Source organism: Lissotriton helveticus, chromosome 10 (assembly GCF_964261635.1).
Source record: "Lissotriton helveticus chromosome 10, aLisHel1.1, whole genome shotgun sequence".
NCBI lineage: Eukaryota > Metazoa > Chordata > Amphibia > Caudata > Salamandridae > Lissotriton > Lissotriton helveticus.
The window spans coordinates 920,370,026-920,397,424 of NC_136071.1; positions in this window are offsets into that span (position 1 = coordinate 920,370,026).

The window sequence follows — 27,399 nt, forward strand, 5'->3', positions numbered from 1 at the left end:
AATGATTATGTTTTATTCTATCCCCAATGTACAACCATATACCAATCAACTTCAAAATAATAATTATGCAAGTAAAAGTTTAGGACAGTGATATACCTATCTGGGCTGAGGTCCTGCTGCTGATATTTGTGTACTACATAGGCACCAAATTTGAGTTCTGGCTTTGGTTAATCAGTTATTCCGGCTAATATACCAATCATAACATGAGTATCATACATTGAGATGGTTTTTTTAAGTGCTAGAAGAAAATGCGTTTCTGAAATATATTGTATAAATATAAAAGGTAATAAGAAGTATCAATTATAAAATCCTACAGGAGGCACATAGGATAATCGATAATGCAATTCCAAATTCTCAAAATTCATTTTATTTGTTACAATATATCAATCTCATTAAGAGCAAACCAATGTTTGTGTAATCATCAATATGTAATAAATGTTAGAATCATATTTATCATTATTCTTTTGTTACCAATACCAATTCAATGTCTGTCTCATCATCAAAATGTAATAGATGTTTGAAACATATTGATCATTATTCTTTGTGTACCATTACATGTATTAGTTTGGTTAAGAAATAAACTGTATTGTACATAAAAGCATGAAAAGAACAATAAAAGAAAAACAACAACCAACACATTTTTCTCGACATGTGTCGTTTTTTCAAGGCAACTAGTCGGGTAAAAAAAGTACTATCAAATAATAAATTAGCCAGTCATTAATCCACATAAGTATTCAAAAGATTTCTTTTTTTAAGGTGAAAAAGTGAGTTTATTGAGAAAAAGGAAAAAAAAATAATACAGCAATTATGATAATAATAAAAGATTAAATACAATAAAGCAATACAGTTTTGATACATACAGAGGATATGAAAGTAAGTCAGTTAAACATATCACAAGTCAGAAAAAACCAACAGTATTGTACAAGTAGTCGGTGAACAAATAAAGATTACAGTCTATGTTAAGATGAGCACTATAAAGTGAAATATAGTTGAACCATATACTGTAAAAATGAAGGAAGTCATGGAGGTTTAGTCACTTCTTGTTGGAGGGGAGTCATAGACAGAGATCGTCGAGCACTAGTTCCAATAAACAACGTAGCAGGTGACCATAGATCTGAGCGTTTTGATGCCATGTGTAAGAGGTATACAAATGTTGTGTCCAATCTGTGGTTATAACAGACAGCATACCACCATGCTTGATACGACAATTTGGTAAAGTCTTTCCAGTTCTTAGTTATTTGCTGAAAGGCACCTGCTATCAATAAATCTATTAACCTTACATTAGAATCACAATTTGCCCAAATAGGGGATAAACTTCCTAAAAAGATATGTGAGACAGCGAAAGGGTAGCAGGAGCCAAAGATCAAATTAATTTGAGACCATACCTCTTTCCAAAAACTATGAACAGGTGTGCATACAAAAAGCAAATGATAAAGATCAGCATGTGGTGAGGAACAAGTCCACCATATATCTGAGAGCTCAGTATGTCTTGCGCTAAGAGTGAATGGGGAGAGCAGGAGTCTATTATAAATAAAAAAGAGTGTCTGTGTGGTATTCACAGCTCTGGAGGACTTCCTGAGTTTAAGGCAAATTCTGTTCCAAAACTCTACAAACCAAGAGGCTTCCAAATCTTTTTCCCAAGACATCTCTACTTTAGTTTTTTCTCTTGGAGCAGATGAACTATGTAAAAAAGTGTATATAACAGAAGCCTTAGAGTTGTTAATTAGGAGCATGCATAGTTTGTGTGCAGGAAAAAGTTCAAGAGGAGCGGAGTGATGAGGAGTTGTGTAATGGGTGCAGGCGTTTTGGATGGCTTGTGTTAAGAGGGAATATTTAGATTGGAAAGATACAGGCAGGTCAAAAGAGCTGCTGGCGTATGAAAAGGACGCAATCTCATCCTGACTATATATTTGACGTACCCAAATAAGAACTCGTTGTCTCCAGGATTTCCAATACAAAGGTTTATTAATAATTAATATTTAAACATTATGCCATATAGTAGAGTTGAGAAGTGAGTTTCTAATCACTGGAGTTCGAGGAGGAGACAGATGATACAATCTTAGAGGTATGTTTAATTATAAGAGTGGACAGAGACTGTGGTTGACGTGTAAACAACAAGTATTCTTTAAATGAGAATGGAGAGATGAAGGATTGTTCAAGTGTGGCCCAAAGAGGGCAGTCTATACGAGACTCAGAGAGCCATCTCGAAGCCTGATGCAGTAAAAAGGATTTATGGTAAATGGGAAAGTCAGGGAAATTCACCCCCCTCCGATTTTGGGCTGATCAGTTTTGATATAGACATATGTGATTTTTTATTACTCCATAGAAAGGAGGACAAAATGGAATTACATTTCTTAAGGGATAGAAAGTGGAATATTAGAAATTGTATAGAGGATTATGGGGGATAGCATTCTTTATAGTTTCTAGGCGACCCCACCAAGATAAATATAGACGATGCTGTTTCGTTGTTAAGGAGGACAGTCTCTGTATGCAATTTTCCATACATTGTGATATTGTTCCTGAAATAGAGGGAGTAAAACGTAGACCTAAATACTTAATGAACTGGGGACTCCAGGCGAAACCTGAAGCTGTAAAGTCAGCCTTAAAAGTATATTTTGTTAAAGGTCAAATTTCACATATATCTTTGTTCAGTTTATAACCAGAGACGGATGCAAAGAAATCAACCTCCTCTAAAAAGGTGGGAAGGGAGGATTGAGGTTGTGAGAGAAATAGAAGAACATCGTCAGGATAAGCTGCCATTTTGACTTAGTCTCTTTGAAAGTGAAACCATGAATATTATCATTTTGGCAGATTCTTAACAAAAAGGGTTCTAAAGCAAGATTGAAAAGAAACAGGGAGAGTGGACAACCCTGTCGGACACCTCTACCAAGTTGAAAATAGGGAGATATACCACCATTTGCGCAAACAGCCGCTCTTGGGTTGGAGTATAAAATAGATATGAGGGCAATATTTTTGGGCCAAAGCCAAACCATTTAAGTATATGAAAGAGATAAGACTATTCGACTCTATCAAATGATTTCTCTGCACCGAGAGCTATTGCTGCTAAGGAATGTGAGATATGTGAGGTTTTGGAGAGGATGTCAAAAAATAAACGAGTGTTATGAATGATAAGTCGTCCCTTAACGAAACCAGATTGATCTTTTCCTAATAGGTCAGGCAGTTGAGATTCCAAACGCGAAGCCAGGGACTTTGAAAAAATGGTGTAATCAATGTTAACCAGAGAAATGAGCAGATCATTTTTGCAATGTTATGGATCTTTACCGTCTTTAGGTATGAGGCAGATAAGGGCATCTGAGAAGGAGCCAGAAGATTAACCTGATTGTAAAAAAAACATTTATAAGGATGTGTAATTTGGGAATTAGTAAATGTGCAAACTGTTTAAAAAATTCAACAGTGAAACCATCTGGGCCAGGGGCCTTATCTTTTTTGAGTGTTTGCAAAGCGATAAGAAGCTCCTTTTGTGTAAGGTCAAATTCTAAAAGTGAGAGATCTTGGCATGTGGCCAAAGGGTGCAGAATCTTAGATAAAAAAATGGGAAATAGAGTGGTCAGAAGAAGGAGCCTCAGATGTATACAAAGTTTTATAAAACTGGAGAAATTCATTTAGGATATCTTCATCTTTGAATTTCAATGCATGGTTTTTATCCAGAATAGATTCTATGTTGAGCTTGTTGTGTCTAACCTACAAATAGTTGGCTAGTAGTTTCGAAGCTTTATTCTGACCACCATAGCATTTTGCACTAGACTTCAGTAGATAATTAGAAGCATTATTAGATGTGTCATTATTAAACTGAAATTTAGCATTTATAAGTTGAGACAAACAGGCTTTCGATTTGGAATAGTAATAAGAATGCTCCAGTCCCTTTATTTTGACCAGGAGGGCGTAGGTGATTTCTTGTTCCTTTTTCCGTTTCTTAGAGACATATCTAATAACAAAGTCTCTAGCTGTTGCTTTGAAGGCATCCTAAATCAGATGAAAAGGCAAAGTATCTGGTTGGTTCAAGAGGAAGTATTCATTAAAAAACGAAACAAAGGAGGACGTAAATGCTGGATCAAAAACCCCCACCCAACCTCTCTTTAATTTTATAGACTCTTCGGCTGTCAAATGAGATTCCTTTAAACATGCTATATCTGCCGCCAATTTAGCTAAATGAGTCAAAACTCTCAGTCATTTAATAGGTGAATGTAAACCTCTGACGTTCCATGAAACAAGTTTTAAAGACATAGAACAAAACTGTGAGTAAATAGTGAACACCAATCGCAACAAATCTCTGAGCAGGTCTAACTGCACAAAATAACGAACCGATGATATGTAAATTGAGACAGATGAGATGAAAAAGAAAAAAGAGAGGAAGGATAATTGAAGTGAGTAGACAACATTTGAAGTGTAAAGGAACAGCGTGAAAAAGAGAGTAATGTTAAGGTGAAAGGATATTGAAACAAAGTTTTCGAAGCAGGGGAAAGATAAAAAAGAATTAGCACAATACCAAAGAGAAAGAAAATGAGTAAAACTAAAGACTTACAAATAATCGAAGACATACGAAGGATGGAGGGGTGTGAGGCCACACAGAACAATGACGTGTCCAGACCCCATGAAGGGAAGGCGGGAAGGAGAACAGAACCGATGCATGATGGAACATAGGGGTAAGTATGACAGGGAGACATAACCTGTAGGGAGAAAAGAGAGATTAATTATATAATCAAAAAGTATTAATCAAAATTAGCATTGTTACTAAATATCAACACACAAGTAAACCATTAACAGATTAAAAGCTTTTAACAAGAGTAGAAGCATTTTAGGATCCAGAACGTTCATTTGGTGCGTGTTGAAGAAGTATCCATAAATTTAGCTTGGTAAGAAGAGAGGAAGCTCTTCAATTTTACTGGGTCTTCATAAGTATATGTTTTGTTATTGATGGTCACTTTAAAAAGGCAGGAATGAAAGAGACCATATCGTGCACCTATTGAACAAAGTTGCCGTCTCAATGCCAGGAACTCCTTGCGTCGATCTGCAGTTGGTTTGGCATAGTCTTTAGAGAAGAATAAGGAGTTGCCTGACCAAGTAATGCGATTCATTGCCCTAGCCACAAATAAAATCTTTACCAAGTCAGTGTATTCCAGAAAGTATAGGATCACTCCCCTCGGCTTTTTTACTGTAGAAGAAGACGTTGAAGTTGATGTTGGGCCTAACAGATAAGCTCTCTGAATGTTAAGGAGAGTAACTTCCAAAAACTTGAGGACTTTTGGAATGAAGGATTTAAAGAAGGCAATTGTGTCTGTACACTCCGATTCCTCAGGCAGTCCATAAATTTGAAGGTTATTTCTTCTATTCTTGTTTTCCAAGTTTTCAATTTGCTTGTGTAGTGCTGACACTTGAGAGCATAAGGAATCCACTTTGGAAGTAGAGGAATTAAGAGAAACCATATTCTGCTCCAGTGTGGTAACACGTTCTTCTACATTTGACCATCCGTCAGTGAGTAGTTAAAGCTTAGAGTTAGTTTCTTCAACAAACGGACGCAAGGCCCAAATTTCTTCTAACAGTATGTCCATTGTGACTGATGTAGGTTGTTAAGGGGGAGAGGGAGGATCTTTCTTCAACCGTTTACTCTGTGCTTTGGTATCACCAGAGGATAGGGTGTTAGCAGATGTCGTTGCACCTTTAGGCGACACGTTTGTTGAGTCATCCATGGAGAGACAACTATAACGAGAGCTGGTGCGAATTAGGAATCTGCGTGTTGAAGACTTTGGCTCAGAAAAGTCCTTAGTTAATCTTCCCATGTATTAGAACAAAATTGTAATTGGGAAACTGGTAATAATGAAGTGTCAACTGACAATAGCTCATTAATTGGCTTCTCAGTACAATATAAATAAATATATATATGATGAAATGCAGGTCAAATTCAGCAAGAAAAAGTGTTCATACTCCTATAAACATACATCAATTAGTGCCACAAAAACACTGAAAACAGAAGTCATAGGGTATGGGTTTCATTAAGGCAGCCGAGGAGGGCTGACATGGAGTGCGTAAGGCCAGCTTTAGCCTATAAATAGAGGCACATGTATAGCTTTGGTTGATTGTAGAATATCACATGCAGGAAGGAGAAATTCATTCTGAGTATTACCAGGCAAAATACAGCTGTTGCAGTAAAAGGAAAAAATCATCAATGCGAGGCAACCACATGTTGTGAGAAAAGTCAAAGCGTGCATAAAAATATAAATAGCGCGTTTAAATGAAGGTATCAGCAGGGTGTCACAAAATAGGGGCCGCAAAAACAAAAACAGCGGGGCCACACCACAGCTTATAAATAAATGAAATTTGTCTGCCGGTCTTACATTGAAGGGAGAAATAGTCCCCACGACGTCTCAGGGTTTTCAGCGGTCGAAAGTGTGTAGCATTGCAGCCAGCGTGCTGAGGGAATTCCGTCAGTGGGAGTAATACAAAATGGTGGTCGCTAGCTCAGCGGAGCCGCTCCACAGTGCGCAAATAGAAAAGAATTGCCTGCAGGTCACCAGTCGATGCATAAAGCAGCTCCGGCGACGCCCCAGGGCTTTCAATGATTAGCCCTCCATTTCCGCGTCTTTGTGTGCGGTAGTTACCGCGTCGAGGCCGCCTCCGTCTCCGTCAACCCGGGAGAGTTACAGACCAGCTGCCATCTTCTTTGGGCTCCTGCCACATCCCCTATTCAAAAGATTTCTAAGCAACATATTATCTGCACTGTCCTTAGTAGTTATAGAACTCCTGTGTTCAAATCTGATAAATGCTTTATTTTTATGAGAAATGTTATGTTCTTTATCCCCACACATGGGTAGCCATAATCATCATCATCAAACCTTTTATTTTGGCTAAAAGCCATAAAAACAGTTGAAAAACATTTTATTTCAATAAAGAAATCATGCAAACGTCCTTTGTACATTAAGTTAAAATTAGCAATGGTAAAATTAATAAGTGTTGAATGAAACAGTTCTACTATTCCCAATGTCAACAAGATTGAACTATTATACCAGTATTCTTCATAACAATAACAATTCATATGTAAATAGTACAATTTAATGACCTGGACATAAAAGTAACAGTATCCCCGATAGCCCCATCCAAATTTCTTAGGATCTATAGCCTACATCTTTATACTAGGGGGCTCATTCCGATCTCGGGCGGAAAGTCTCCTCCCGGCAGTCGGAATCTTCCCAACCGCATAGGAGCCCTTCAGACCGATTAGGGCAGATTACATTCCGACTGCCCAATTACGATGTTCGCAGTCGGAACGTAAACCATCTGGTCATTTACACTCAGTTTCGATCGAGTCGCAGAGTAGTCCTGTCACTCTGAACTGCGTTGTACACTCCTATGGACATCGTTTGGTAACTCAGGATTACGATGTCGATTTCCAACAGTCTTTACGTGTCGGCCTGTCTGACATTGAAAGGCTGTTGGCCCCCTAGCCCCTGGCGCCTACGGTTGATGGTCAAGGCCCCCCTGTAAAACCCTGCACTCTGTGGCAAAATTTGAAGGGTGCCTGTGACAGGATGGAGGATTTTACACACTCACCCCATAACTCCAGCAATGCGGCACTTTTACGGCTGTCTTTTATGGCTGTCGAGTGAGCACCGCACACCTGTTTAAAGCCCACCTCAGTAGATGCATTGCATAGGACCACCTACACCTTTAACCTATACATCGGGCATTCACTAATATGAGGTCGAGCCTACCAAACATTTTGTAGGCATAAATACCTATTTTTATCTTACAGTGGGCTTAGAGCCAGCCCAGTGCATACCATTAGTTAGCTTTACAATCACTCTCATTTGCTCATTTCTTAATTGTTAGCTCCTGCGGACTTTACTTCCTGTCATGACTTTTTTCAGCTGGTGAATGAGAGAAATAGAGGGCCCCAAGGACCTTGGTTCAATGTCCATTTTTAGGTCTAGTTGGCAGGCAGCATGCATGGTTTGCCGCTTGGCAACGTAATGTGTCTTAAAAAACTGTAAAAAAGGGCTTTTCACCCACCCATTACTTGCCATTCGTTGGCATCATTATCACTCGTCTTTGGTGCCTTCTGGTTTGGCACAGCGTGCGAGGCGTCAGTTCCTATTTCACTTCTCTGGCTTTCTACAGTTCATGGACCAAGTACAGCTTGATTTCTTTTAATTAGTAACAATATGCTGCTCATGCTGTGTTTGAACTACTAGTTAATATTTTAGCAGTTTTATATAGCATGACCCCAACCTGACTTGAAGGTATTGGAGCATTTTACATGATCACCAGTTACATTACACATGTTCACATTATGTTCTTGTAGGTAGTGAAAAATTAATGGATTTTTTTTAACAGCATGGATGTTCTTAAAACGTTAATACCATTCAATGGAAACTCTTTTCAAATAATAGAGAGTTGAATACTTTGTATGTTGATAAAATGTTTCCAACCGACTTCCAGGACAAATAACTCCCAGTTGTACTGCACATGTGGCCGGCACATGCTTTTGCTCTTGAGAAGGGTTGTGTCTTATCTTACCAGCTTTGGTGTTTAGTTTTATCATTTTAAAGAATCGGATTTCCAAGCTACAAATCCTCTTTTAAATAGAACTATGTTCATACTGTTGGCCTTTTCCAATAACACACAGTAAGTCAGTAAAGAGTTCGGACTTTTGTATTCACTTTAAACTAGTGCGGCAAGTACTGCGACAATTCCTTGCCATTTAAGAAAAAGTAATCCACAAATCCTATTTTGGACGCTCTTTTGGAGTTATACAGCTCCCTGACTCACCATTTCCTTCTTGTCTTAATGGCCATTGAGTCCAGAGTGTCTGGAATGCAATAAGCTGTAAAGAATCTACTGGCTACAGCCTACCCTGATCTCTTGAATGCAGAAACAGTAGGTGCACCAAAAACGAGTGCTACCTTCCTGTACCTCCTCGCGCTATGCACTGGTCCACCTCTTCCCTCCCTCTAGGTGGCACTCTCACTGATTCTTCTCATTCTCGAACTATCACTTACCCCTCTCCCTCACTCTCTCACACACTCTTCCTACCTCTCTCATGTGAAACTGAGAACTGCATTCTGTGGGCTTCAATTCCACCCCCCTTCTTGCCATTGCTTTTCATTTGTCTATGTTAGTGTCCTTTAAAAATCCCTGCTTGCCAGTGATTAGTCCTGCCTCTTTATCCTTCCTTTATCTCGTCTGTTCCTCCCACAGAGCACGGAATCAGTACTTTCTCATTCCACTACGGTTCGTTATCTGTTCTTTGGGGGGCAATATTTTTCTTGGTTTTCTTCTCTGTTACTGTTTGTCTGTATTCAGCTTCTGCACCCTAGCTGCTTACATTTAAAATAGCATTCTTCCTCCCACCTTATCTTAATGCCTTAGTTGTTTTACTGCTGCCTCCCCTACCTGCCGGCTCTGTTGCTTGTATTATTTTTAGACTTTTCGCAGTTTTCGATGTAACCCGTCAATTGGGCTTTTTCTGGTAGGATATTTGCTGAGTTTGGGCTACCTTTTAAGGGGGAATTCGGCTTGTTTTTAGGTTTTGCATGCAAGGTTTTCACATCCTGCCCCCTCTTTTTCCTTGCTTTTCATTGGTTCTTATGCAGGACACTTACTTTTTCTCCAGTTCTATTGGGTGTAGCATAGTTTCCTGCATTTCCCAATTTTTGCTTATTTTTCCAGAGGCAATTGCAGCATACAAATCTCTCTGCCACCATTGCAGAACATTCTTATTCAACTTTAACCAACCTGATTTTTTACTTTAACCACATCGCTGCTTGAGGTATCCCTCTGCTGTGCTGGACAGCAATAAAAACGGGTGTGGTCATGACGAGCTGAGTTCGTCATAAGCACACGAGCACTGTGCTGCATGACGAGCTGAGCTCCTCATGAGCATGGAAGGGGTTAACCGATTATTCAAGTTTTTTCCGGAAGCACCATGGAGAGGGTGGGTGTAAAAATGCTGTAAAATGTAAGTTTAAAGAAGGATGCTGTTACCGACAATGGAGACTCAGTGTGGCGGGCCAACTAGCAAATGTGATGGGCGTGTGAGGCCATTGCAAAGGAGCTCTGCATTCACTTCCACCTAAGTAACACGTTGGGCAGTGACGACTTCTTAAAGCCCCAATCGTTTCCTGGTGCAATCTCCGTTATATTGAAAAACATTTTGTCACGTTTGTTTAGCTTGTTGTCTCGTGTTGCCTAAATTGGCATCATTGCACTTCAAAAAACGAAATCCTTTTCCACTTCACTTCCTCCTGACTCATGACGTTCCTGGCATCCACTCCGAGGGCGGGTCAAGTGCTTCTAAAAGCTCCCAGGACTTTCTGGGTAGTCATGGTTGGCCACGCTGCCTTGGAACTGAGCCCAGGATACGTCTGTGGCTATGAGCATCTCCCTCATAAATGCCCATAGCCTCCAGGCTGCAACAGAACAACAAGGCAAAGCAGCCTTCTGCCCTTAGCATCCCTGCTACCACCACCACCAGACTGTGATCAAAGAGACCAGCCCCAGCTGCGCCTAAGAGTAGCGGAATACTGCTTATTCTGTGATATGAGAATTCTGTGATATGAGACTTCATAGTTGGCAAGAGCCCCCCTGTCTTGTGTGCTGGGTTGAGGAAGACCCGACTTTTTATCCAGGACTAATTAATGTATCCCGGTCTAGCAGTTGTCTGCTGCCACTTTAAAGCCATACTTTTAATTGGCAGCAGGAAACTACACGTGCCAGAGTGGGATCATTCTCTTAGACATCTGACACACCACATCCTTGTTCGAGAATTAACTTGTTGACAGGCATGTAGGACTGCTGAGCAGCGTTGAAAGGCAGTTCACTCTACTGTACTGTTTCTTAACATTCACTTATACACATTACTAGTACTCACTTTTTCATTGAGTCAACAAGACAATCACTGTCAATCTGTCAATTCTTGCATTGTTTCCAAGCTTCTCCTTGTTTTTAGATTTTTCAGTTGTACAACTCTCAGCGTGCAACCCATAAGGATTTTAAAGTGCCTTGTGAAATTGCTTTCGTTGTTTAAGTGCTCCTTTCACTTATTAAGAAGGTATTGTTTAAGCCAGTGTGTTGCTCACTTACTATCATTTTTTAAGTTGCTGTAAGGCACCTGCTTGCTATGTCCTTATAGTTTCCAAAATTCTGTTTTGTAGAAGATGTGGCAGAAGGATTCATAAATAACATGGGGTCACTTACATGGCTTGGAGAATAGGTAAGGCTGCAGCTTTTCTGTTTAGTTTTTCCCTTTTAGCATACCTACGTGTTTCTTTAGAAAAATACCCTGCAATTAGTTTTGTCGAACAAGGAATTGGTTTTTTCTGGCCTCACTAAAAATGCAGCAAGAGCTTTGTCTGCAGGGCATTCATGTATAGATTCCATGTACACAAAAACTAACAATGATTATGTTTTTTTCTATTCCCAATGTACAACCATATACCAATCAACTTTAAAATCAATAATAATACAAGTGAAAGTTTAGAACAGTGATATACCTATTTAGGCTGAGCTCCTGCTCCTGACATCTCTGTACTACATAGGCACCAAATTCGAGTTCTGGCATTGGTTAATCAGTTATTCCGGCTAACATACCAATCATAAAAGCAGTATCATACATTAAGATGGATAACAGTAGCAGCTACTTTTTTAAGTGCTAGAAGAAAATGTGTTTCTTAAATATACTGTATAAATATAAAGGGTAATATGAAGCTACATATTATAAAATCCTGCAAGAAGCACATAACAAAACTGATAATGCAATTCCAAAATTCTCAAAATTCATGTACCATTACCATTTTAATGTCTGTCTCGTCATCAACATGTAATAGATGTTTGAAACATATTTATCATTATTCTTTGAGTACCATTACATGTATTAGTTTTGTTAAGAAAGAAACTGTATTATACATAAATAATGAAATGAACAACAAAAGAAAAACAACAACCAACACATGTTTCTTGACATGCGCCGTTTATTCAAGGATACTAGTTGGATAAAAAAGCACTATCAAATAATAAATTGGGCAGTCACTATTCCACATAAGTGTTCAAAAGATTTCTAAGCAACAGATTATCTGCACTGTCCTTAGAAATGATTGAATTCATGCGTTCAAATCTGATACATGCTTTATTTTTATGGGAAACTTTATGTTCTGTATCCCCATACATGGGCAGTCATCATCATGATCAAACCTTTTATTTCGGCTAAAAGCCATGAAAAGTTACAGTCGAAAAGCATAAAATGACATTTTAACATCATGCAAACTTCCTTTTTACATTTAGTGAAAATCTGCGATGGTAAAATTAATGAATGTTGAATAAAACAGTTCTACTATTCCCAATGTCAACAAGATTGACCTAATATTATACCAGTATTCTTCATAAAAATAAGAATTCATATGTAAATAGTGCAATTTAATGACCTTGACATAGAAGTAACAGTATCCCCGATGTTGATGTTGAAAGTTTGCAACCTGAAAGAGGATAGGACACTAAATAATCCTTCTTGGCCTTTTACTTCGGAGTAGCTATCATGGAGGCGAATTATCTATGGCCTTCTTCCTCTGATTCCCAGCACAGGACAAATAGCACAAGACTGCCAGTGCTAGAATTCCCTGGTACCACTCTTAAGGAGCCTTACCACTTCCCTGCAATGTCTCACTCCCATGGATTTTAGTGCCGCTATCAGCCATTTCTTAAGCAGGATTCTCTATTGGGGACAAAAGAACATAACGTTTTCTACCGTTTCTGAAATATTAGGGCAGTTTGGGCAGAACTTGGAGTTTTAAAATGTCTTGCTCAATTTCATAGTGTTGGTTCTCAAGAGCAGTATGCCACACCTGAATTGGACATATAAACATTTAGAGCAGGATGGGTACATTTTGTCTATGTATGGATCAATGCTAGGTGTACATTTATTTATAAGGAACTGGCCAGTTATGCTGTTTTCCTGATAGACTTTCCAGGTTTGGAGTACAATTTCCTCCCAAAATCAGATTTTTACTTCCTGTGCACCACTTTTAATAATCAGCTCCAGAGTTTCCCATAGGTTTGCCATGCCTATTCTATGGGAAGTATCTTTTAACGCCTTCAACCAAATTGTACTTAGGTCCCTATCAAGGGAGACTGGCTCTTTCACAAAGTCCCTATACGTTACTTGTTCCCTGGTGGACCAGAGTATGATCCAATGTAGCAGGGGTTTAAGTAAATCCACTAGGTGTATTGGATTGAGGGCTGGATCAGTGGAGTGATAGGGAAATCTGGGGGGAGATTGAAAAGGCCCCTTATAAACTTGTTTTTAATAATTGTCAGCATCTCTGCTGGGGCACAGCCCCAGATCTCTGCTCCATAAGTCGCTGATGCTCAGTACACGGTGATAACCGGAGACAGAGCACTTCCCGAGGCAGCCCTGTAATTTCTCCCTAGGGCTGAGGTTTTAATTTGGAGAATAGTATTGCTCTTCTCCAACTGGGGATCCCATGTCTGGTTGTCACTTAGCCTGACTCCCAGATAGTCAAAGTACTGAACTTTCTCAAGGGGGACCCCTTCTATAGACACATTTCCTCTATATGTTCTGTGTAGGTTTATGGTAATTATTTTAGACTTTGAAGAGTTGAATTCTAGACCTCTTTCCTCACAGAAGGTGACAAAAATACATTTAGTTCTGCTTGCAGCCCCATTGGAGTGCGTGAAATTAGCAGGGTGTAATCCTCAAACATCAGATTAGGTGTAGACACACCTTCTATTTTAGAAGCGTTGCATTTGCAGTTCATCAGCCTGCCTACAGCTCTGATGATGTATAGGCTAAAAAGGGTGGGGGCGAGTACACACCCTTGTCTTACCCCTGGGCTGATCTCAATATTATCCGTCAAATCCCCTGCACCATTCCACCTCAACTTTGCATTGGTGCTTGGATGTGGGATTTTCAATAGATTTAGCAGGTCTAGGGGAATGCCATACCCATCCAATACCACCATAGTGTTCCCCTCGAATGCCGCTACCAGATCTATAAAGGCGACATATAGATGGTCACGCTTCAGGGCGACATATTTCAAAGTCATCACTCTCGAGCGGAGGACCTGGTCCAATGTGCTAATCTTGGTCTGAACTCTGCTTGCGCCTCTTCTAGGATGTTATTCTCCTCAATCCCATCATTAAATTTGAACAACACCTGCACATGGGTAGTCATATATCTTAAAGAACAGATATTCCTTCATCTACAGAACACACATCCACTTTTCCTAAGTTTCTAATGAAAGGGTTTGCAAACATATTGAAGCTGTAATTGGAATGTGTTTAGTTTAGTACAACTATCGTTGTTTTAGATCAGTGCAAGCTTCCGTCAGAAAAGGTGTATCCAGGATGCTGATTTTAAACTCCACATTCTCTTGGAATCAGTTTCATAAATAAACGTTGGTAATTGGCAAGTTAATAAGCTGTATAGCAAGTGTTATTATAAGCATACGCAGGTGTGTGCTTTGTGCATGAATTGGTAGTGGTCAGTGGCAGATTAGAGTAAGAACTACATGGATTCCAGTTCCTGCAGCTTTCTGGGTTCTTTTTTGTTTCGTAATTTTTATTGAAGAAATGTAAGACATACAGATACATAAAAATTGTTACACAACATAATGGACCAACACGAGTCTATTGTCAATGAGAATATTAGTGTGCTGTGAAGGAGAGAGGACTTCACAGAATAGGAGAGAGGAGGGGAAAATAAGGGGTCAGATAGAAGACAAGGAGCAGATAATGGATGAGAAGGATATCATGTATAGTATGCTTGGAAATTCATAACCTTCATTGCTCACAGTCACACAATGTATTATACAGAATGGATCATGTGTAGGGGGTGCAGATTTGGATCTACAGAATATTGGATATGTAAGATGTGATGAATGTTGAAGGTGATGGAAAGTCATAAATAAATAAATACATAAATAAATAAATGAAGGGTGATTAAGACTCCTTACCCAGAAAAATAAATAGTGAAAGAAGGAGAAGAGTGTGAGGAGGAAAAGAGGAAGGAAGGAAAGGGGAAGTAAAGGGGAGGGAAAGATGAAGGGGAAAGGTACATACACAATAAGAGAAAAGAGAGAAGGGAGGAAGTATTAGGGGGAGAAAGAAAAAAGGAAAGGGGCGGAGAAGAAAGAAGCAGAAGAGGAGGGGGAGGAGAAGGAGAAGAGATGAATGAAATAGGGGAGAGGGAGGAAACATTCTGGAGTTTTGGAGAAACGGAGCCCATACTTGTTGGAAAACTTCCTCCTGAACTTTCAGTTGATATATATTACACTTTCGTGGGATACCATATGAATTATTGCTACCATCCAGTCCTCCTGCGAGGGGGGATCGAGCAATTGACACTGTCTTAAGATACAAATTTTAGCTGTAAAAAGTGCATTATGTAAAATACAATAGTGTGGTCACGTAATATCAGGTGAGTTCCCGGGTTCATGCAATAAGATAATGGGAGGGTACGCTGGCCAAAGATCTCTGTCGATGCTGAAGCCCGTAAAAAGATCAGATCTTTGGTCTCTAACTCTTTAGCTGATATCTCCAAATGTGATTCACAGGAGGCCATCAACACAATTATTACTGACACACATAACAGCTTGTTTAAGTCTCTAAAAAGTTTGTTTACAAAGTTCATTTCTAAAAGAGGCAACAGGGCGAAAATAAAAACCTCCAACTGGTTTAATGATGAGTGCCGACGGACCCACGTAGAACTGTTTAAAGCCATAAAACTTAAGAACCCCACTTTAATTAGGTTGTGTAGAAAGGCGTTTAATGTTGCCAAATGTTCTGCTAAGGCCAACTGGGACGAAGAACGGTGGCTAACATTAACAGAAGCATGTAGCTCCAGGAACATGCTACCGTTTTGGCACCTTCTGAAATGGGGTTCGTCGCAGGATGATCGTCCAAGCCCAGCTTCAGGGACCAACAAAAATGGGTCCGCTACTTTGAGGAACAATTTAGGTGCCTTAGTAGCGCACAGGATAATATCTGCTGGCCACTGTCGGTTGATCCTTTAGAATTTACGGCTAGAGAGGTTGAATTAGTCTTGAAATCTGTCCCAAGGGGAAAGGCACCTGGTCCTGATTGTATTCCAGCGGATTTATTCAAACAGGATCATGATCTTTGGGTACCATACTTAGTCCAGCTGGTTAACGCCTTGGCGACTGGAGCTAGGGTTCCTGAGTCCTGGGCAGGTGCAGAGATCCTGCCTATATACAAGAAAGGTGATCGGTCGGTTCCATCCAATTACGGGCCGATCAGCCTTATAGACGCGGTGCAAAAAATCACAGCCCGCCTTGTTCTTGCCAGGATCCAGAAATGGATTGATGAATACAATGTTCTAACTCCACTTCAAGCTGGTTTCAGGTCTCATGTGAGTACCCTAGACCAGGCCTTCTGTTTTATGCTTCTTTACTGGAAGACGGTCTTCTTGGGCAAGGGTAACCTCTACGCAGCCTTCGTGGACTTGAGGTCTGCTTTTGACCTCGTCCCGAGGGCTCGGTTGTGGAATGGTTTATTAGAACTGGGTATGCCACCCCTCCTAGTACGCCTCCTGGTAAATTTACATTCACACACCTATGCCCAAGTCCGCTGGGGAAAACCAGGGGAGGTGACGGATAGGTTCCCTGTGGCCAAAGGCGTTAGACAAGGGTGTGTCTTAGCTCCCACCCTTTTTTCCCTTTATATTAACACGGTTACTAAATATTTTGATAATTACCCCACAGACGCCCCAACCCTAGCTGGAATGAAAATCCCCTTGCTCATGTTCGCTGACGACACTCTCCTGATTTCAAAAACCAGACAGGGTCTTCAACAGGCCCTGTCGAGGTTTGAGTTTTTCTGCAGCGAGCATGAGCTTGAGGTGAATGTGTCCAAGACCAAATTTATGGTCCTAGGAGGACACAACCAGGTCACTGTAAGGGTTACTTTGGGGGGTATCCCCCTGGAACAAACCAAGTTTTTCACCTATTTGGGAGTTACATTTAGCGAGACCCTAAGCTGGTCACACCAGGTTGAGCTAATGGCTTTAAAGCACCTACAGATCGGTGGTGCTTTGATTAAAGAGCATAAAGGCTCTTTTACCCGGCCAATTTCACCACTAGTTAAGATCTATGGCTCAAAGATACTACCCTCAGTCCTCTACGGGGCAGAATTATGGGGCTTTAATAAATTGGACCCCTTAAGAACAGCCCAAAATAAATTTCTCAGGGTAGCTACGGGTTTGCCTCAGTCGACTCCGCGGATCCCGCTTTTGTACGACCTGGGGTGTCATCCAGTGGAGGACCAAGCGAGATTTCGTCCATTGGCATTCTGGCGACGTCTGTGGTCAACGCCGGAACTCCATTTTTATGCTAAGGCTTGTTTGGAGGTCAAAGATCTGCCTGGCTCTTTAAAAATAGGTTGGTTTAGGGATCTAAGATCTACCCTAAATGTCCTGGGGTATGGTGATCTGTGGTTAGCTCCTGAATCTGCTATTTTTCCCTCTAAAAAAGATTTAAAATTCCACTATTGGGACTGGGTGGTTCATAATAGACATTTGCATTTGTGCTCCAGTAATCTTACTAGTCTATTTATCGTCTTTAAAGACGTTCCCAAGCTTGAAAAATATTGGGACACGATAACAAAGCCCATGGATCGTAAACTTTTCCATCAGTTCAGATGTGGTTCGCTGCCGTTAAGGGACTTCACTAAAAATTGTGGGACTGGTGGGACTGGTCTCTGTCCGAACTGCCCTGGTCAGGGTGAAAATATACACCATTTTTTGTTTGTCTGTCCCCTGTATATTGCTCCAAGAGCCAAGTGGTTAAGCCCGGTATGTAGAAGCCTAGGTACCCGTTCGGCTGCTGAAGCCAGCAGAATTTTAAGAACCAATCTTTCCCCATTAATTGTTGTGGGTGTAGCAAAATTTCTGGGGTGGGCTTGGATTCTTAGAATTAGGTTTATTAAAAACAACCATCTAGGGGTTCAATAATGTTTTTAATGCTTTATGTCCTCTCGTAAATTTTTTATGTCAATGACAATGTTGTATTCATCTACAAGAAGCCTGTATAAGTGATTTAATATGGTTTTAGATGTTTTGTGTAGTTTATATAAATCTTACTGTTGTATATTGTAAATTTGTCTTTTATGATGAATCAATCAATAAAGACTTCTTGATTGATTGACAAGAAAAATTTATGGATTTTTTTTAACAACATGGATGTTCATAAAAACTTTAATACCATGTCCAATGGAAACTATTTGCTGAGTGTTGAATACTTCGTAGTTTGACAAAATGCGTATAACCGATTTCCAGGACAGTTAAGTCCCGGTTGTACTGCATATGTGGCCGACGTATGCTTTTGCTTGTAAAAAGGGTTGTGTCTCATCTTACAAGCTTTGGCGTTTCCTTTGATCATTTTAAAAGCTTGGTTTTCAGGACTACTGATCCTCCGTTAAATACAACTATGTTCACACTGTTTGCCTTGTCCAATAGCACACGGTAAGTCAGTGGAGAGATTGGACTTTGTGTTTTCACTTTAAGCCAATTCGACAAGTATTGCAATAATCTCTTGCCATTTAGAACAAAGCAATCCACATAGCCTGTTTTGGATCCTCTTTTGGAGTTAACCAGCTCCCTGTCTCACTACACTATTTAATTCTTCTCTTTATGGATAATGAGTCCAGAGTGTCTGAAATGCAATGCGCTGTAAATAATCTACGGCTACAGCCTAACCTGATCTCTTGAACGTAGAACCAGTGGGTGCACTGAAGACGAGGGCTAACTTTCTGCACATCCTCGTGCTATTCACTGGTCCACCTCCTCTCCCACTGTAGGTGTCCATCCCACTCATCCCTCTCTCTCTCTCATACCATCCCTTACCCCTCTCCCCCTCTCCCTCACTCTCTCACACACTCTTCATGCCCCTCTCATGTGAAACTGTCCTTTACAAATCCCTGCTTGCTAGTGCTCATTCCAGCATCTTTGTCCCTCCTTTCTCTCTTCTGTTCCTCCCACAGAGCAGGGACTTAGTATTGTCTCATTCTTCAATGTTTCTTTATCTGTTCTTTGGAGGACTATTTATTTCTTGATTTTCTGCTCTGTAACTGTTTGTCTATCTTCAGCTTCAGCGTCCAAACTGCTTACATTTAAATATAGCATTCCTCCTCCCACCTTCTCTTAATGCCACAGTTGTGTTACTGCTGCCTCCCCTGCCGTGCCTCCCACTCCGTTGCTTGTATTTTTGTTAGGATTTTTGCCCTTTCCTTGTCCACAGTCAGTTCGGCTTTTTCTGGTAGGATATTTGTGGAGTTTTGGCTTTCTTTTAAGGGGGATTGGGCTTGTTTATTTATGTTTCGATTTCAAGGGGTTAACATCCCACACCCTCTCTTTCTGGGATTTTCATTGCTTCCTGTGTGGGCCACTTACTTTTCCTCAAGTTCTATAGGGTGTAGCATAGTTCCCTGTGTTTACTAATGCTTGACTATTTTGTCAAAGGCAATTGCAAAATAATAATCTCTTAACCAACATTGTGGAAATGTTCTTATTCAATTTTGACTTCTCTCCTTTTTTATTTTAATTGATTATTCTCAATTTTTCCGGAAGCACCTTGTAAAGGGTGCCTGTAAAAATTCTGTAAAATGTAAGATTAAAGAGGGATGTGTTTTCTGACAGTGATGACTCAGTGTTGCAGGCCTACTTGCAATCGTGATGGGCGTGTGAGGTCATTGAAAATGAGCTCAGCATTCACCTCTGCCTAAGTAATGCATCAGCAGTATAGGTCTCTTAAAGCCCCGGTCATGTCCTCGTGCAATCTCCGTTATATTGAAAAACATTTCTCCACGTTTATTTAGCTTGTTCTCTTGTGTTGCCAAAGTTGGCATCATTGCGCTTCAAAATAAAGTCCTTTTCCACTCGAATGCCTGCTGACATGTGACCTTCCTGGCATTCTCTCCGAGTGGGGGGTCACGTGCCTCTAAAAGCTCATAGGAGTTTCCGGGTAGTCATGGTCACCCAAGCTGCCTTGGAACTGGGCCCAGGATTTGTCTGTGGCTATGAGCATCTCCCTCATAAATGCCCGTAGCCATCAAGCTGCAATACCACAACAAGGGAAAGCAGCAACCAGCCATCAGCACTCCCTGTTCCCCTCCCTCCAGACTGTGAGGGGAGAGACATTCCCCAGGTGTGCCTGAGAGTAGTGGAGTGTTGCTTATTCTGTGATATGAAACTTCATTGTTGGCAAGAGCTCCCTGTCTTGTGTGCTGGGTTGAGGCAGACCTGACTTTTCATCCAGTACAAATTAATGTATCCAGGGCTAGCACGTGTGTGCTGCTACTTCAAAGCCATACGTTTAATGGGCAGCAGGAACCTACAAGTGCCATATTGGGGTCATTCCCTTAGACATCGAGCCTGCCCCAGCCTTGTTCGAAAGTCAACTTGTTGACAGGTAAGTAGGACTGCTGAGCAGCATTGAAAGGCAGTTCACTCTATGTACTGTACTGTTTGTGAACATTCACTTATACTCATTACTAGTACTCACTTTTCCATTGAGTCAGCAAGACAATCACTGTAAATCCGTCTTTTTGCATTGTTTCCAAGCTGCTCCTTGTTTTTACATTTTTTGAGTTTCCTGTTTCACTTAAGTATAGCTATACAAATCTCAGCATGCAACCCATAAGAATTCTAGAGTCCCTGGTGTAATTGTTTTTGTTGTTTAAGTGCTCCTTTCACTTACTAAAAAGGTCTTTTTTTTAAACCAGTGTGGGGCTCACTTACTATCATTTTTTAACTTACTGTAAGGCAGCTGCCTGCTATGTCCTTATAGTTTGCAACCTTCTGTTGTATAGAAGGAGTGGCAGATGGATTCATAAATAACATGTGGTCACTTGCATAGCTTGGAGAACAGGTTAGGCTGCAGCCTTTTTGTTTAGTTTTTTTCTCATTGCATACCAAAGTGTTTCTTTAGAAAAATACCACGCAATTAGTTTTGTTGAATCTGGAACTGGTTCGTTCTGGCCTCACTACAAACGCAGCAAGAGATTTGTCTGCAAGGCATTCATGTATGGATTCCATGTACACTAAACCTAACTATGTTTATTTTTTCTATCCCCAGTGTATAACAATATAACAACTAACTTTATAATCAATAATTGTACAAGTGAAAGTTTAGGACAGTGATATACCTATCCGGGCTGAGATCCTGCTGCTGACATATGTGTATTTCATAGGCATCAAATTCGAGTTCTGGCAGGGGTTACTCAGTTATTCCTGATAATACCCCAATCATAAAATGAATATCATACATTGAGATGGATAAAAGGAGCAGCTAATTTTTTAAGTGCTAGAAGAAATGTGTTTCTTTAATATTTATATATACTAAAAAAAAAGTATGTCTGTCTGTTTGTCCTTTATGCATTACTACACCATTCATCCGATCGGCATGAAACTTTGGGAAGTTGTTGAGTACACTCCCGCGAAGGTTTCTGGCAAAAAAAAAAAAAAAAAAAGAAATTTGTTAAAAGATGTTGAGTACACTCCTGCGAAGGTTTCTGGAAAAACAATTTGTTAAATATCGGCCCCCAGGGCCCTCATAATCTTTCCAATACTGAACGTTTACAGTTTACGGTGCAACTCGCTTTTGCAATGACCATCAACAAAGCACAAGGACAATCGCTGCAAGTGTGTGGACTAGATTTGGAGAATCCTTGCTTCTCACATGGACAACTGTATGTGGCCAGCTCACGCGTCGGAAAACCTTCTGATTTATTCGTGTACGCACCAGACGGAAAAACAAAAAATACCGTGTATCCACAAGCACTTGAATAAATAAACAGAATTAAAACCACACATTAAAATGTTTTCCATATTAAAATGAATAAGTTTCAATAAAAATGACACAATGTAAATTGAATGTTAACATAAGAAGTTTCTTTAAATTTCCTTTCTTCTGACATCGCAGCAACGCGCAACGGGTAAGCTAGTACAGTATTAATATAAAAGGCAATGTGAAGTATCTATTATAAAATCATGCAAGAGGCACCTTAGACATTCGAGGATGCAATTCCACATTCTCAAAATTCATTTTATTTGTTACAATATATCAATCTCATTAATAGCAAACCAAGGCTTGTGTAATCATTGTTATGAAATAAATATCAGAATCACATTTATCATTATTCTTTGTGTATCATTACCAAATCAATGCCTGTCCCATAATCAACATGTAATAGATGTTTGTATCATATGTATCATTATTCTTTGAGGACCATTACATGGATTCATTTGGTTAGGAAAGAAACTATACTGTCAAGCCTACCAAACAGTCTGTAGGCAAAAAAAACTATTTTCATCTTAAAGTGGGCTTACAACCTGCCCAGTGCTTACCATTGGTTGGCTTTATAATCACGCTCATTTGCTTGCTTCTTATTTGTTAGCTTGTGCAAACTTTACTTCCTGTTCATGATTTCTTTTCAGCTGGTGAAGAACAGAAATAGAGAACCCCATTGTACATTTTTTGGTCGAGTCTGCAGGCAGCATGCATGGGTTGTTGCAATCTAATGTGTCTAAAAAAAATCTAAAAAAGGTATTTTAGCAAACCCATTACTTACCATTCGTTGGCATCATTATCACTATTCTTTGGTGCCTTCTGATTTGGCTGGGCTTGCAAGGCGTCAGTTCGTGTTTCACTTCTCTGGCTTTCTACTGGCCATGGACCAAGTACAACTTGATTTCTTTTAATTAGTGACAATATGCTGCTCACACTGTGATTGAAGTACTAGTTATTATTTGAGTAGTTGTATATAGTGTGACCCCAAAGTGACATGAAGGTATAGGAGCGTTTTATACGAGCACCAGTTACATTACACAAGTTCACATTATTTTATTTAGGCCCTGAAAAATTAATGTATTTTTTAACAGCATGGATAAAGTTAAAACTTTAATACCATCTCCAATGGAAACTCTTTTCGAATAATAGCTTATTTGCTGAGTGTTAAATAGTTTGTATTTTGGCAAAATGTGTCAAACAGACTTCCAGGACAGTTAACTTCCAGTAGTACTGCATATGTGACTGCACATGCTTTCGCTCGTGAAAAGGGTTTTGTCTCATCTTACAAGCTTTGGTGTTTCCTTTTATCATATTAAAAGCTTGGAATTCAGAACTACTGATCCTCTTCTAAATAGAACTATGCTCACACTGATAGCCTTGTCCATTAACTCAAGCTAAGTCAGTAAAGAGATTGGACTTTGTGATCTCACTTTAAACCAGTGAGACAAGTATTGCAATAATCCCTTGCCATTTAAAATAAAGCAATCCACATAGCCTGTTTTGGACCCTCTTTTGGAGTTAACCAGCTCCCTGTCTCACTATTTCATTCTTGTCTTAATGGCCAATGAGTCCAAATTCTGAAATGCAATAAGCTGCAAATAGTTTACTGGCTACAGCCTATCCTGATCTCTCGAACGTAGCAACAGTGGGTGCACTAAAGACAAGAGCTACCCTCCTGCACCTCCTCGCGCTATGCACTGGTCTACCTCTTCCCCCACTCTAGGTGCCCCTTCCACTCATCCCTATCTCTCTCGTACCATCCCTTACCACTCTGCCTCAGACTCCCACACACTCTTCCTACCTCTCTCATGTGAATTTGAGGACTGCTATAATCAGTCTGTGGGCTTCCAGCCCACCCCCTTCTTGCTATTGCTTTTCATTTGTCTACTTTTTTAATGTCCGTTAAAAACTCCCTGCTTGCTAGTGATCATTCCTGCCTGTTTGTCCCTCCTTTCTCTACTCTGCTAGTCCCACAGAGCAGGGACTTAGTACTGTCTCATTCTGCTATGGTTCTTTATCTGTTCTTTGGGGGACTATTTCTTTCTTGGTTTTCAGCTTTGTTACTGTTTGTCTGTACTCAGCTTCAGTGCCATAGCTGCTTACCTTTATATATAGCATTCTTCCTCCCACCTTATCTTAATGGCATAGTTGTGTTACTGCTTCCTGCCCTGCCGGGCCTCTGGCTACGTTCTTTCTATTTTTTTAGGCTTTATGCGCTTTTCGATGTAAACCATAAATTGGGCTTTTTCTGGTAGGATATTCATTGAGTTTGGGATTCCTTTTAAAGGGGAAATGGGCTTCTCTTTTAGGTTTCGCATGCAAGGGGTTTATATCCCATCCCCTCTCTATCCTGGCTTTTCATTGGTTCCTATGTGGGACACTTACTTTCCCTCAAGTTCTACTGGGTGTAGCATAGTTTCCTGCATTTCCAAATGCTTGTTCATTATGTCAAAGGCAATTACACAATAATAATCTCTCTTCCGCCATTGCGGAAATGTTCTTATTCAAATGTATTCAAATGTAACCACTCTATTTTTAATATTCAGTATTTTTCCAGGAGCACCATTTAGAGGGTGTGTGTAAAAATTCTTTAAAATGTAAGATTAAAGAGGGATGCGGTTACCGACAGTGATGACTCAGTGTTGCGGGCCGACTAGCAATCATTATGTGCATTTGAGGCCTTTGCAAAGGAACTCTGAATTCACTTCCACAGTAACGACTTCTTAAATACCCAAAAGTGCCCTTTTTTAATCTCCGTTATATTGATAAACATTTTGCCACGTTCATTTAGCTTGTTCTCTCATGTTGCCAAAGTTTGCATCATTGTGCTTCAAAAATGAAATCCTTTTCAACTCCACTGCCTGCTGACTCATGACCTTCCCAGCATCCTCTCTGTAAATGGGTCATGTGCTTCTAAAAGCTCCTAGGAGTTTCGGGGTAGTCATGGTCGCCCAAACTACCTTGGGACTGAGCCCAGGATATGTGTGTGGCTATGAGCATCTCCCTCATAAATTCTCAGAGCCCCCAGGCCACAATAGAACAACAAGGCAAAGCAACCATATGTCTTAGCACACCCGCCCCACTCCCAGACTGTGAAGGCAGGCACCGTCCACAGAGTAGCAGCTTATTCTGTGATATGAGACTGCATAGTTGGCAAGAGCACCTCTAACTTGTGTCTAGGGTTGAGGAAGACCCGACTTTTTATCCAGGACTAATTAATGTATCCCGGTTTAGCACTTGTCTGCTTCCACTTCAAAGCCATACTTTTGATGGGCAGCAGGAAACTACAAGTGCCAGAATGGGACCATTCTCTTAGACATCTAGCCTGCCCCAGCCTCGTTCAAGAGTTAACGTCTTGACAGGCATGTAGGATTGCTGAGCAGCTTTGAAAGGCAGTTCACTCTATGTACTGTATTGTTTCTTAACATTCACTTAAACTCATTACTAGTACTCACTTTTTCATTGAGTGAACAAGACAATCACTGTAAACCTGTCAAGTCTTGCATTGGTTCCAAGTTGCTCCTTGTTTTGACCTTTTTTAATTTCCTGTTTCACTTAAGTATAGCTGTACAACTCTCAGCGTGAAACCCATAAGGATTTTAAAGTCCCTCGTGAAATTGTTTTTGTTGTTTAAGGGCTCCTTTCACTTAATAAAGAGGTATTTTTTTAACCTAGTATGGTGCTCGCTTACTATCATTTTTTAAGTTGATTTGAGGCAGCTGCCTGCTATTTCTTTATAGTTTCCAAAATTCTGTTGTATAGAAGGCGTGGCAGAAGGATTCATAAATAACATGGGGTCATTTACATGGCTTGGAGAATAGGTGAGGCTGCAGCATTTCTGTTTAGTTTTTCCCTATTAGCATACCTACGTGTTTCTTTAGAAAAATACCTAGCAATTAGTTTTGTCGAACAAGGAAGTGTTTTTTTCTGGTCTCACTAAAAATGCAGCAAGCTTTGTCTGCAGGGCATTCATGTATAGATTCCATGTACACAAAAACTAACAATGATTATGTTTTATTCTATCCCCAATGTACAACCATATACCAATCAACTTCAAAATAATAATTATGCAAGTAAAAGTTTAGGACAGTTATATACCTATCTGGGCTGAGGTCCTGCTGCTGATATTTGTGTACTACATAGGCACCAAATTTGAGTTCTGGCTTTGGTTAATCAGTTATTCCGGCTAATATACCAATCATAACATGAGTATCATACATTGAGATGGGTTTTTTAAGTGCTAGAAGAAAATGCGTTTCTGAAATATATTGTATAAATATAAAAGGCAATAAGAAGTATCAATTATAAAATCCTACAAGAGGCACATAGGATAATCGATAATGCAATTCCAAATTCTCAAAATTCATTTTATTTGTTACAATATATCAATCTCATTAATAGCAAACCAATGTTTGTGTAATCATCAATATGTAATAAATGTTAGAATCATATTTATCATTATTCTTTTGTTACCAATACCAATTCAATGTCTGTCTCATCATCAAAATGTAATAGATGTTTCAAACATATTGATCATTATTCTTTGTGTACCATTACATGTATTAGTTTGGTTAAGAAATAAACTGTATTGTACATAAAAGCATGAAAAGAACAATAAAAGAAAAACAACAACCAACACATTTTTCTCGACATGTGTCGTTTTTTCAAGGCAACTAGTCGGGTAAAAAAAGTACTATCAAATAATAAATTAGCCAGTCATTAATCCACATAAGTATTCAAAAGATTTCTTTTTTAAGGTGAAAAAGTGAGTTTATTGAGAAAAAGGAAAATAAAATAATACAGCAATTATTATAATAATAAAAGATTAAATACAATAAAGCAATACAGTTTTGATACATACAGAGGATATGAAAGTAAGTCAGTTAAACATATCACAAGTCAGAAAAAACCAACAGTATTGTACAAGTAGTCGGTGAACAAATAAAGATTACAGTCTATGTTAAGATGAGCACTATAAAGTGAAATATAGTTGAACCATATACTGTAAAAATGAAGGAAGTCATGGAGGTTTAGTCACTTCTTGTTGGAGGGGAGTCATAGACAGAGATCGTCGAGCACTAGTTCCAATAAACAACGTAACAGGTGACCATAGATCTGAGCGTTTTGATGCCATGTGTAAGAGGTATACAAATGTTGTGTCCAATCTGTGGTTATAACAGACAGCATACCACCATGCTTGATACGACAATTTGGTAAAGTCTTTCCAGTTCTTAGTTATTTGCTGAAAGGCACCTGCTATCAATAAATCTATTAACCTTACATTAGAATCACAATTTGCCCAAATAGGGGATAAACTTCCTAAAAAGATATGTGAGACAGCGAAAGGGCAGCAGGAGCCAAAGATCAAATTAATTTGAGACCATACCTCTTTCCAAAAACTATGAACAGGTGTGCATACAAAAAGCAAATGATAGGAGGGGCGTGGCTAGCAGCCAAACATGGCGGCCGCATAGAGTGAGAGCTCCCGAGGGCACTGCAGCCTTCCAGAATATCCGTCACATTTATCCGCTACCGAGCACGCCTGAAGCGGCGGCGTTCGAGTCCGGGA